This window comes from Pristiophorus japonicus, chromosome 14 (assembly GCF_044704955.1).
Source record: "Pristiophorus japonicus isolate sPriJap1 chromosome 14, sPriJap1.hap1, whole genome shotgun sequence".
Lineage (NCBI taxonomy): Eukaryota > Metazoa > Chordata > Chondrichthyes > Pristiophoridae > Pristiophorus > Pristiophorus japonicus.
The window spans coordinates 146,823,019-146,836,197 of NC_091990.1; the positions used below are offsets into that span (position 1 = coordinate 146,823,019).

Here is a 13,179-nt window from a genome sequence, read left to right on the forward strand (position 1 = left end):
GCTTTACGTTTATTAGATGTTTAATCTAAAAAATGTTAGGAGAATAATGATTTTCACATTTCTTCACATTCAACACACCAAACAAACGATCACCCCAAAGGCCACCTCACCTCCGTCAGAGAGGCACTCCTTCACCTCGCCAATCTCTGACCCAGATTCACAGAGACATACTGGGGCAGAAATTGCCTCAGTGAAAAATTGGGGAGGACACTTCGAATTATCCAGAAATTTAGCACCCGGCAGGAGTCGGAAAGAAGAGCCGGAAAATTCGGTTCTTTTCGGGTCGGAAGCGGGGTGATGTCCATCATCGGCACACTGACATGGTGATGACGTGAGCGCGACATGGACCTGCCACGTTGCACGGACATGTCGTAACATCCCTACCCTTCACTTAAAGGGGACACTGCGAGGCCTAGTGAGGTCTCTGTCGAGCCCAGTGGGCCACCAGGAAGGGGTTCAGCCAGTTGGCCGCACTGCCCAGCCACTGGCAGCTTCCCACCTTGCGTAGCTGTTGGGGGCACCGACCGGCAGCAGCCGTGCTCCTGAGGCAATTTCCCCCACGTGGTGGAAAAGGGGCCACCACCAGGCAGTGAGGGGTCAGCGTACAGTCGACAATGGGTCGGAGCACCACGCTGGGCAGAAACACAGGCGCGGCAGACAACCGTTTCCACCGTGCCCGGCCCGGGGGTAACTGCGGGTGGGTCGGCCCTGCACCTGCCCCCAGTCGGAAAAGCCTTAGAGGTACTAACGGGCCTTTTTCTGAAAGGCAATTTCTCCCCCCGCCCCCCCAAAACTCCTTGAGGTGTTTCCCACTCCTGGTTTCATCTCCCATCTGATCTGCTTAATTAGAGATTCAACTCTGTGCTACAGGCTGAAATTATTGGGAGCAATTTCAAACAGATTATCAAGGTTCAATTTATGTGTTTCCTTAAAAATCTTGACGACTAAAATGGTGTCTCCTCTGACCATTCTCTTTTCTGGAGTAAACCTGTCCTCTTGGCTGAGTTGCTTTAAGTTATCAGTTAGATTGCTTTTTCTCTGTGCTGTCTCCACCGCCAAGATATTCTTGCAGTACAATTGTGAACAGAATAGTACACAGGACACTAGGTGTGGCCATACCAGTGCCTTGTACAGAATCATTACAGCAGATTCACTGATCGTGCGATCCCTTGAATAGGAAACACTCGCAGGAAGCACTCGTCCAAAGTTCCTGATGTTCCATCCACTAATTGAAGTGGTTAGAAAATCAGGGCTGTAGGCCCGCGATTTCCTGACCAGCACTCCGGGACCGCTACCAGTCATGAGCACCTGATTGGCGAATCAACACTTCACAGTCATATACTCTTTCTTCTGATCATTCAACACACGATTTGGTTAGCATTCCTTACTGCTGCCATGTATTGCATCATTGGTTTCAATAAGTTATCCACCAACATGATGGAAGGTGTCGTCGACAGTGCTATTAAGCAGCACTTACTCACCAATAACCTGCATATCAATGCTGAGTTTGCGTCCGCCAGGACCACTCATCTTCAGTCTTCATTACAGCCTTGGTCCAAAGATGGACAAACAGCTGAATTCCAGGTGTGAGGTAAGAGCGACTGCCTTCAATACCAAGGCAACATTTGACCAAGCATGGCATCAAGGAGCCCTAGTAAAATTAAAGTCAATGGGAGTCGGGGGGGGGGGGGGGGGGGGAGGGGGAGGGGGGAAGGCGTGGGAATCGCCACTGGTTGCAGTCATACCTAGCATAAAGGAAGATGTTTATGTTGTTGGAGGCCAATTATCTCAGCCCCAAGACATTGCTGCAGGAGTTCCTCAGGGCAGTGCCTTAGGCCTAATCATCTTCAATTGCTTCATCAATGATGTTCCCTGCATCATAAGGTCAGAAGTGGGGATGTTTGCTGATGATTGCACAGTGTTCAGTTCCATTCACAACTCCTCAGATAATGAAGCAGTTCATGCCCACATACAAGACCTGGACAACATTCAGGCTTGGGTTGATAAGTGGCAAGAAACATTCGCACCACACAAGTGCCAGGCAATGACCGTCTCCAACAAGAAAATGTGCAAAGACCTCCCCTTGACATCAATGGCATTTCCATCGTCGAACCCCTCCCCCATCAATATCCTGGGAGTCACCACTGACCAGAAACTTAACTGGACCAGCCACATAAATACTGTGCTCACAAGAGCAGGTCAGATGCTGGGTATTCTGCGGCGAGTGACTCACATCCTGACTCCCCGAAGCCTTTCCACCATCTGCGTAGATGAGTGCAGCTCCAACAACACTCAAGAAGCTCAACACCATCCAGGACAAAGCAGCCCGCTTGATTGGCACCCCATCCATCAACTTAAACATTCACTCCCTCCACCACAGGTGCACCGTGTCTCCAGTATGTACCATCTACAAGATGCACTGCAGCAATCCGCCAAGACTTCTTCGACAGTGGAACACCACCACCTCCAAGTTCCCCTTAAAGTCACAAACAATCCTGACTTGGAAATATAATCACCGTTCCTTCATCATTGTTGGGTCAAAATCCTGGAACTCCCTACCCAAGGATAAGGAATCAGCTATTTAAGACTGAGTTGAGGAGGAATTTCTTCATTCAGAGGGTGATGAATCTTTGGGAATTTTCTGCTCCAAAAGGATGTGGATGCTGAATCATTGAGTATATTTAAGGTTGAGTTAGATAGATTTTTGGACTGCAGGGGAATCAAGGGATTATGGAGATCAGGCGGGAAAGTGGAGTTGAGGTCGAAGATCGGCCATGATCTTATTGAATGGCAGAGTAGGCCGTTTGGGACCGTATGGCCTACTCTTGCTCCTAATTCTTATGTTCTTGTGTTCTAACAGCACTGCGTGAGTATCTTTACCACATGGACTCACCATCACCTTCTCAAAGGCAATTAGGGATGGGCAATAGACACTGGCCTTGCCAGAGACGCCGACATCCTGTGAATTAATTTTTAGAAACTCCAATCCCTCTTCTGTGTCTGAGAACTATTTACATTATAGTCTCACTGTTTAATTCCTTTCCAGTCTTTTGTTTGTCTACATTAAATGCATTTTTTCACTTATCAGCTTCCTTAGTATCTGGCTGGCACTTTCCCTACTGCTGAATTCTGCCCAACTACCCAACACGTCAAACTGCCAACTGTAAATATAGTCAGCATTGCCAGGTCAACAAAGCTCCATTCAAAACTACTCTTTTCTTTCTCTGGTTTAGCCAATTTTCAATCCACCTCAGAATCCATCTCCTTCCTACCTTGTGACTAACCGCTGTGTGGCCTCGTCAAAATCTAAATATTTTCACATCAACAGACTTTCCATTGTAATTTCCTCAAAGCACTAACAAATTTGTTAGGCATTTCATTATCGCCCCCTCCCCTTTCAGGATGCTTTCTAATACTTTACCGAAACATATGTCAGGATCACTGACCTGAAGTTCTCTAGGTAATCCCAAGGCCCCTTTTTAAAGATTTGTGTTAATTTATCTATTTTCCAACTGTCGGCATGCCTCCCGTTTCTAATAATGCCCTGAAGATAGTGGCAAGGACTTGATTGATTTCATTAGGCATTGAAAGGTGATTTCATTGAAATATATAAAATTCTTACAGGACTTGACAGGATAGATGCAGGGAGGATGTTTCCCCTGGGGAGTCTAGAACCAGGGGTCACAGTCTCAGAATAAAGGGTCGGCCATTTTGGACTGAGATGAGGAGAAATTTCTTCACTCAGAGGGTGGTGAATCTTTGGAATTCTCTACCCTAGAGGGCAGTGGAAGCTCAGTCATTGTGTATATTCAAGACAGAGAGCAATAGATTTTTGGATATTAGGGGAAATCAAGGGATATGGGGATAGTGCAGGAAAGTGGAGTTGAGGTAGAAGATCAGCCATGATCTTATTGAAATGCGGAGCAGGCTCGAGGGGCCGAATGGCCTACCCCTGCTCCTATTTCTTATGTTCTTATGTTCTTGATCACTTGATATAGCGTCCCCTTTGGGATCTTACAATTCACACTGATACTCTTCCACACCCTCATCACTCTCGGTTCATCCTGGCACCTTTCACCCTCTTCATATATTATCCTGGCACTTTCCATACACTTTGCCCAAGCTCATGCTCGACCTTTCACACTCTCCTCTCCTCAGTTTGCACTGGCATTCAGCGCCACCCCACCTCAGCGCTGCTCCCACTCCTAACTTCTGCTGTTCAAAGGATTGAAATGTGGATGGAAAAATTACAGAATTAAGAACCTAATCTTGTAAAACCAGCGTGATAATTGCTGCCTTTATCCCCGAGAACTGCGGGAGGTCACAGCAGGAAAGGCACCGAGAGGCAGAAAAGAGAATCATTCCTTTCCCCTGCCCAGGGAATTAAAAAATGTATGCATGCATATGGATGGCTATTGTCCTGTACATTGCTAGGAGGCTAACCTCTGGTAAGTTGCTCAATCTTTGAAAAATTTTTTTTAAATTAAAATGCCTAGGGGCCAAATTAGCCCCTTTTATTGACTGGAGTTAGCACCTGGCGACGACAACGACAGCTTCAGCTGTCGAGTTGCAGTCAGGAACCGATTGCAGCAGCACTATCTTGGAAACTATTTTCTGTCGGCCATTACTTTTTTCAGTTTTCCAACAGTTAGGCAGAGTGGTTGGTGTACGGAGAGTAGGGCGTTTTACCTCAAGGAGTCTTCTGCTTCCTAACTTTTCCCCTGTATAACTCACGGCAGTTTTGAAGTTCAACCATTTCTGTCACTTCTTGGGGGCTGTGCTGGCACTTGATCTCCTGCTCCAATGTCATCGTCAGAGGATGCTTAGATGAAGACAAAGGTGCCACCAATTACCAAGGAAAAGGCATAGAGAGAGGGAGCGAGAAAGGCAAAGACAAAAAAAGGGAGCACCACATGCCCAGGGAGAAACACGGAACACGTTGCCAGAGTAAGACGGCGCCACAGGGCAGGCAGCAGGAGGCCTTACTCTCCCAGGGTATTCCAGCGCAGTTGTCCGACATCAATTGCATTGAGAAACAGTGTATGCGAAGGCTGCATTTCAGCAAGGACATGGTCACAGAGCTCTGCCATCTACTGCAACCAGACCTCGAGACTCAGACCAGGGTGAGGACGGCTCTCTCAGTGACAGTTAATGTCACCATCCCCCTCAATTTCTATGCCAATGAATCTTTCCAGGGAACAACAGGAGACATCGCCAACATCTCCCAGTTTGCCGTCCACTGCTTCATTCGCGAAGTCACAGATGCTCTGTAGAGAAGTTAGAGGGATTACATCTTCCCGAGCAGAGAGAAGCAGCACAAGCGTGCATGTGACTTTGCCAGGGTAGCGGGCTTTCCCATGGTGCAGGGTGCCATTGACTGCACCGACGTCACTTTGAGGGCACCGCATCACAATCCCGAGATCTTCCGTAACTGCAAAGGCGACTACTCACTGAATGTCCAATTGGTGTGCGACCACACATGCTGAATACTCACTGTCAATGCCCGCTATCCTGGCAGCAGCCATGATGCATTCATCCTGCACCAGAACTCTGCGAACTCTGTTCCAGCCCCCAAATGAAGCTCGCAGCTAGCTGCTCGGAGATGAGGGCTATCCGCTATCCACCTGGCTCATAACTGTCCTCTGCAACCCCACCACTCATACAATGAGAGCCATGCTGCCACCAGGAACATTAATGAGCAGACCATCGGAGTGCTGAAGCAATGGTTCCGCTGCCTTGACCACTCAGGAGTACTACTGCAGTATTCACCTGAGCAGGTGTCCCTATTCGTCGTCATCTGCTAGATGCTGCACAACCTGGCCATCATAAGGACACATTGACACCAGGCATAGCCGCACCACCTCAGGAGGAGTAGGAGGAGGAACTACAGCAGGAGGACGAGGAGGAGCATGAGCAGCAATAGCCACGATGTGGGAGGCAGGGACTCCATTCTGATCCTGCAAGGGAGGTCCCTGACTGTCTCATCAGAGCTCGTTTCCACTGATTTCCATCCCGCTTCCTGTGGACATCCCCATCACCACATCAAATTGCCCTTTCATACCAAAGCCCTAAGACTGAAATGAGAAACAGCAAACATTAAACATTCAAATCAACATTTATCAAACAATAACTGTGTATTTATTCATCACCCTTGTGCATTTCCTTATAACACCTCTTTCGGTGATCTATTCTAGTATGTTGGCCTTCATAGCTCGGGGATTTGAGTATAGGAGCAGGGAGGTCTTACTAAGGCCCTATACAACTGCAGTGAGGCCTCACCTGGAATATTGTGTTCAGTTTTGGTCTCCTAATCTGAGGAAGGACATTCTTGCTATTGAGGGAGTGCAGCGAAGGTTCACCAGACTGATTCCAGGGATGGCTGGACTGTCATATGAGGAGAGACTGGATCAACTGGGCCTTTATTCACTGGAATTTAGAAGGATGAGAGGGGATCTCATAGAAACTGGACAAGTTAGATGCAGGAAGAAAGTTCCCGATGTTGGGGAAGTCCAGAACCAGGGGACAGTCTTAGGATAAGGGGTAGGCCATTTAGGACTGAGATGAGGAGAAACTTCTTCACTCAGAGAGTTGTTAACCTGTGGAATTCCCTGCCGCAGGGAGTTGTTGATGCCAGTTCATTTGATATATTCAAGAGGGAGTTAGATATGGCCCTTCCGGCTAAGGAGATTAAGGGGTATGGAGAGAAAGCAGGAAAGGGGTACTGAGGGAGTGATCAGCCATGATTTTATTGAATGGCGGTGCAGGTTCGAAGGGCCGAATGGCCTACTCCTGCACCTATTTTCTATGTTTCTATGTTTCTATGTTTCTCCCCCACAGTGTGTCCCCCTGTGGCTGCAGCATGGCTGGTAGAAAGCTGCTTTGTATCAGGGCCAGCGACTACAGATGGCGTTGCAGGGTGCCTTCGATCAGCTCTGGGCCTGGAAGGACCAGCTGTAGACTGCACCACCTCAGGCTGGATGGAGGTAGTCTGAGCTGGCTGGGTGACAGGCAGCAACAAGTGCAATGGCGGAGTGGCAGTGGTGGGATCAGGAATGTGGTCATCCTCAGAGAGGACAGCAGGTTCCTGCTCCACTGACCCACTGCCACTCCCCCGACCCACTGCCACTCCCCCGAGGCAGCACCTCAGCATCCCCACCAATCTGCTGGAGCACAGTTTGGTGGGCTACTGCAACACCGTGTGATCCCCGGTCGATTGTGGTGGGCCCAGCGGCAGTGGCGATGGCAGCAGTCAGAGTTTGGCATGCAGCTGAGACTGCATGATAGCACCAAGGCATTGCGCTGCATCATGCTGCGACTGAATGAGAGCAGTCTGAGCTTCCATGCAAGCAACCATTGACTCCATTACAGCACCAAGATGTTAGAAACATAGAAATCAGGAGCAGTAGTAGACCATTCGGCCCTTCGAGTCTGCACCGCCATTCAATATGATCATGGCTGATCCTCTATCTCAATACCATATTCCCGCTTTCTCCCCATGCCCCTTAATGCTTTTTGTTTCTATAAATCTATCTATCTCCCTCTTAATAATGATGCTACCCAATTTCACCTCCCTAGTCTCCTAGTCTAAAACTCTGACCAGATAAATCAGAGTGCATTTACTTTAAATTTACCATTTGTTCACTGAAGGACTTTGAGTTCTATCAATTTTATTTATTATTATATAGCTTTATGAGTCTTAAAAAAACTGGTCTGAGTAAAGGTAATTTTAAAAGGTTCGAAAGTGACATATCACATCACAGACAACCAATTATTTATTGTCAGTAGGTTTGTTATAGTTGAAGCAAGAGATGAGGCGTTTGGGAAAAGCTTGCTGTTTTCATTTCATATGCCTTATTGAAATTCCAAAAGTACAATATAAAAGGAATGACCAATGCTGGGGATACACCACTCCATGAAAAATTGTGTTTACACCAGAGAACTTCCATGACAAAACTTTGTAGGGTTTTTAGTTAATAGCTATGTTTGTCAGTTATCCAACATATTTCAACTAGATCTTCCTTACCGATACCTGGATGACATTTGTTTCTCCTGTCAATGAAATTAAAAATCACACACACATTGCTTGAAAGGGACTCCACCCATATTGTTTTTGAAAGGCCACTATTTAACTTCAATGCATTGCTCAGGTTAACAGCCTTTATACACTGTACAGGTTTCTGTACAGCAAATATCTTTCAGGCAAATATTTAATCACCTCAGAACCATATGAGGGTATGCAGCTGTGTCTTAGTGGTGTAGACACCACAATACGAGGAACATTATGTAGAGAATAACAGGCTTCCCAGGTCTGAGCTAATGTTGAGTGAAATGATAAGATCACTTAGTGAAGTTTATATTTAATAGAATGTACAAATACACAGCTGTTTACAGTGCTGTAATAGCTTGATGTATAGTGAAATGATTAAAGATCCCAAACTGAATATCTTTACAGAGCTCATCATTTTTTAAATGCTGTGATTATTTGCACAAACACCTTTGTGGCCTACTGCACATGCACGCGGTATACCAGAACCACGCATGTGCGCCCGAGCCCATTCTGTGCGTGTGTGCTGTATACCGCAGCCGCGCATGCGCAGTACACAACAGTTGCAGCCTGCAATGTTGTCCACGCTTTCCTCGGCTCCGTGCGGGGAAGGTCAGGGGTTCCGTTGTTGGCCGGGGGGGGGGGGGGCCGGTGAAGAGAGAGGATTGAAATAGGAGAGGGGAAATCAGAGAATGGAGAGAGGAGATCAGAGTGGGGGGGGGGGGGGGGGAAAGAGAGAGGAAGCGAGAGAGAGAGAGCGAGAGAGAGAGCGAGAGGAGATCAGAGGGGGGATAGCGGGGAAATCGGAGCGGAAGAGAGGGGAAATCAGCGGGAGGAGTAAGAGGGGATCAGAGGGGGAGAGAAAGAGGAGCTCGGGGAGCAGGGAGAGAGAAAGGATCGAAGCGGGGGGGAGGTGGGAGACAAGTTTGGAGGGGGGGGGAAAGAGAGGGGATCGGAGGGGGAGAGGAGAGGAGCTCAAAGAGCGTGAGGGGGTCAGGAGCTCCAGGAGGGGGGAGAAAAGGTCAGGAACTCTGGGGTGGGGTGGGGGGGGGGGGTGCAGGGGTTAAAGAGCACGGAGAGCACAGTGGATTTGGGGGAAGAATGTGATCCAGGTTTGGGGGGGGGGGGGGCGCGGTGCGAGCGACAACGTGATCAAGATGAGAGGACGGATCACGTTCTTCCAACCACACACACCACCCCCTTTACACCCACTCCTCCCCCGGACCTGGTTGATTTCTCAGACAGCTCGATGCGTGTGTGGCAAGTGACATCATTGGACTGGATGAAATCCGGAAGAATCATGACAGTCACTGTCACTGTTCACTTTGTACCCAATAAACCGGTTAACAATCCATGAGCCACACACAATGCCCCAGAGGAACTTGGGTAGGGAGAGATAGTCAGGAACCTGGCAGGGTGGCATTGGAATGTCAGGAATTTGGGCTGGGGAAGGTGGTCAGGAAGTCAGGAACTTGTTGGGGAGGGAAAGGGTCAGAAACTCGTGGAGGGGGAAGGTTAGGAACTTGTTGGGGGGGGGACAGGAACTTGTTTAGGAGGGAAGGTGGTCCTGACCCACGACGGTGAGCATGTCTGTTCCCTGTGAGCTCTGTCTGGAACCTGCAGTTAGAATGGCTTGAATTACACATTGTAACGTACTTGATTACTTTGGTAGGCAGGCAGGATCTAATTATATATTCCAGATAGACTGCTGGGTGTGTCCTGTCCTCCAAAGGGTCCAATCAGAAATCTGGTCTTGTCCTCCAAGGGGACCAATCAGAAATCTGGTGTTGCAAATAGATGCAACCTTTTTAAAAGAAGTGAATTGTGTACTGTTGCCTACCATTCCACAATTTGTAAGACCTTTCATCACTACCCACTCCATCACAAGATTAGTCACTACAAACCATGTCAAATTCCTAGCTCCTATTCATTTTGGGGACCTGGACTTTACCTCCTGTGATTCCCAGTTTTGTTTCTCTTACAAACCCAACCTCACTCCAACTATTAGACCCACATCCCCAACCAGTACCAACTGAAAAAAACAACTTTTCTGATTTGTTTTAAACTACTGGAACTACTCCAGCCATCACCATATCTTTTCCAGAAATGAACCTCCGTAATAGTCCAACCTGTTAATATGACACTGCAGCTGAAGGCCGTCATGCCAGAAATTAATAGGACAAAGAAGAGTGGTGTTCAGTTCTCTGAAGATCTAAGAAAAATACGTGTCTTTCTATGGCAGGTCAGTACATGCTTTGATATACAATGGGCCTATAAAATGCACCTAGGTTTACAACATATTGTTTCAGAATAATGATCTTTATTGCTGGAAATTTCCTAAATGGGAAAACTGAATACTACTCTTTCAATTTTCGACAATGAATAAAGCAGAAAATCAATTAACAAAAATGCTCTTCAGACTAATAACAGTGTCGAAAGTAGCTATCTTAATGCATCATGTTTTGTCTGTATGCTTGTTTTCTTTGCAACAATGATTTTGTGTGTAATCATACATGTCCCATACACATGGTATCATAGTGTTATTGTGCACTGGCTGAGAAGATTATGTGGAAGCATATATCGACTGAAATAATGACAGTTGTAGGCATCTAGCTGATCATAGATTCAACTGACAAAAACTGGTGTCTGTGAATGTTTATTTGGATGCTGAACTTATGGAGAGAATGCAATATTTATTGTAGAATAATAGATTTAACTCTCAAAAGGCCATTACTAGATTATTCAATTCAAAATGTGAAAACTAAACAGGTTGGGGAGTAAAGTAATGACATGCATTAATTTCTCCATATGCCGCAGATCTTGATTTTCACCAGGCTGTTGAAGGAAATACTCAGTAAAGACCAAATACTTCTCCACAGAGGCACAAGGAAAATCAGAGGGCAGGTGAATTATTAAATCAAACTACATATTGAAGGGTGGAAGATGCCTGTGCGTGGATCTTTTTAACGTGTGGCAGCCGTTGCACACCAGCCACCACACGGGCTTGACAGAGCTAGGTCTTGGTCCAGTGGTAAGGATTAACCAAGATGACTCGAGACCAGCTGGTCTACACAGACCTAGCGCACACACATATTGCAGTGTGGGTTGGCCAGTGCTGCCCCTGGGCCCTCACTTCTTCTGGGCCCTGAACTCACGCCTCTCCTGGGCCCCGATCGCTCACCGCTCTTGCGCCCCAACCTCGCCACTGCTGCTGTACCTGCCCACGCTCCAATCAGCAAAATGGATTATGGCGACGTCCAATCCAGTCGCCCTCTTCACAGCCGTCGCTCTCCAGCACACGCCGTCATCATAGGCAGTCCCTCGGAATCGAGGAAAACTTGCTTCCACTCTTAGCATGAGTTCTTAGATGGCTGTACAGTCCAATATGAGAACCACAGTCTCTGTCACAGGTGGGACAAATAGTCGTAGAGGGAAAGGGTGGGCAGGGAGCCTGGTTTGCCGCACGCTCTTTCCGCTGCCTGCGCTTGATTTCTGCATGCTCTCGGCGACGATACTCGAGGAGCTCAGCGCCCTCCCAAACGCACTTCCCCCACATAGGGCAGTCTATGGCCAGGGACTGTTAGGTGTCAGTGGGGATGTCGCACTTTATCAGGAAGGCTTTGAGGGTATCCTTGTAACGTTTCCTCTGCCCATCTTCGGCTCGTTTGCCATGGACGAGTTCCGAGTAGAGCGCTTGCTTTGGGAGTCTCGTGTCTGGCACGCGAACTATGTGGCCTGCCCAACGGAGCTGATCAAGTGTGGTCAGTGCTTCAATGCTGGGGATGCTGGCCTGAACGAGGACGCTAATGTTTGTGCATTTGTCCTCCCAGGGGATTTGCAGGATCTTGCGGCGACATCGCTGGTGATATTTCTCCAGCGACTTGAGGTGTCTACTGTACATGGTCCACATCTCTGAGCCATACAGGAGGGCGGGTATTACTACGGCCCTGTAGACCATGTGCTTGATGACAGTTTTGAGGGACTAGTCTTCAAACACTCTTTTCCTCAGGCAGCCGAAGGCTGCACTGGCGCACAGGAGGCGGTGTTGGATCTTGTCGTCAATGCCTACTCTTGTTGATAGGAGGCTCCCGAGAGAGGGGAAGTGGTCCACGTTGTCCAGGGCGACGCCATGGATCTTGATGTCTGGGGGGCACCTTGAAGTGGTATGCTCCTTTGAAGGCCCGACCTGCTGATGGTCCTTGCTTGTTGGTGCCGCCGCGCCGAATGCCAGGTCGGGCCACACATTAACACCAAGCTTCAGGGCACCACACTGGCCTGTTGAGACCTCTTCCGTGTCCTTATAATGATTACAAGTGCCTCTTCTGCCTAAATGCTTTCGGTACTCTGAGTCCATTTAGCCTAGCTAAGACTTCTATCTCATTTATATCAAAGTCACTGATATTACTTTGATTATCCCTGTTTGGAGAAGTCATGTTGCTTATCTCTTCACTTATGCAGACTTAGAGGAAGTAGTCATTTGAAATATTTACTATTTTGTGCTCATCCAGTTTCCATTATGTCTGAATCTTTTATGCTTTCACTTCTCCTACCAACTGCAACTGCCTCACACACTGCCCAATGCAAATCCCCCACCCACACTCTGTCACCTACCAACAATCTCTACCAAACACGAGGCATACCTCACATTCCCAGTTTCACCTCACTCCCTTGGAGGAGACGGTTTTGGCCATTCTTGACAGGGGCATGGCTGAGCCCTTGGCCAGCATTGGAGCTCAAATAATTCAAGATGCTGGTATCTGTAGTGTATGTAGCACACAAATCACTGACTCCACACGGTCTGGTGTAAGTCTAACTGCTGTGACCTTCGTCCTTTATTGTTCAGCTCCAGAGTGCCTCCCAGGTGTGGTGGTCACCCTTATATAGTCCTTCTTACAGGTACTACCAGGGTTTCCCACTGCAGCGCCCTCTGTGGTGTGGCATAGTACTTACATTACATTTAAGGTACTGGGACGATACACACATCATTACATAACATCACATTTGCCCAACAGAAGGCAGGTGGGCATAGACAGTGCGTTAGTATGGTATATATTATCTGGTACATTAACTGGTTATTGACTGGTAGCGGAACCTTGATTTCCTTGTTAACCGTTATCATTAATTGTACTTCATCC

At 47.7% G+C, this 13,179-nt stretch overlaps 1 protein-coding gene across 1 annotated transcript in view; it reads right to left on the reverse strand.

Annotated features, from left to right (window-relative positions):
* The window catches only part of cstpp1 (centriolar satellite-associated tubulin polyglutamylase complex regulator 1), a 431,022-nt gene that overhangs the window by 273,092 nt on the left and 144,751 nt on the right, over positions 1-13,179 (reverse strand). The window lies entirely within an intron of this gene.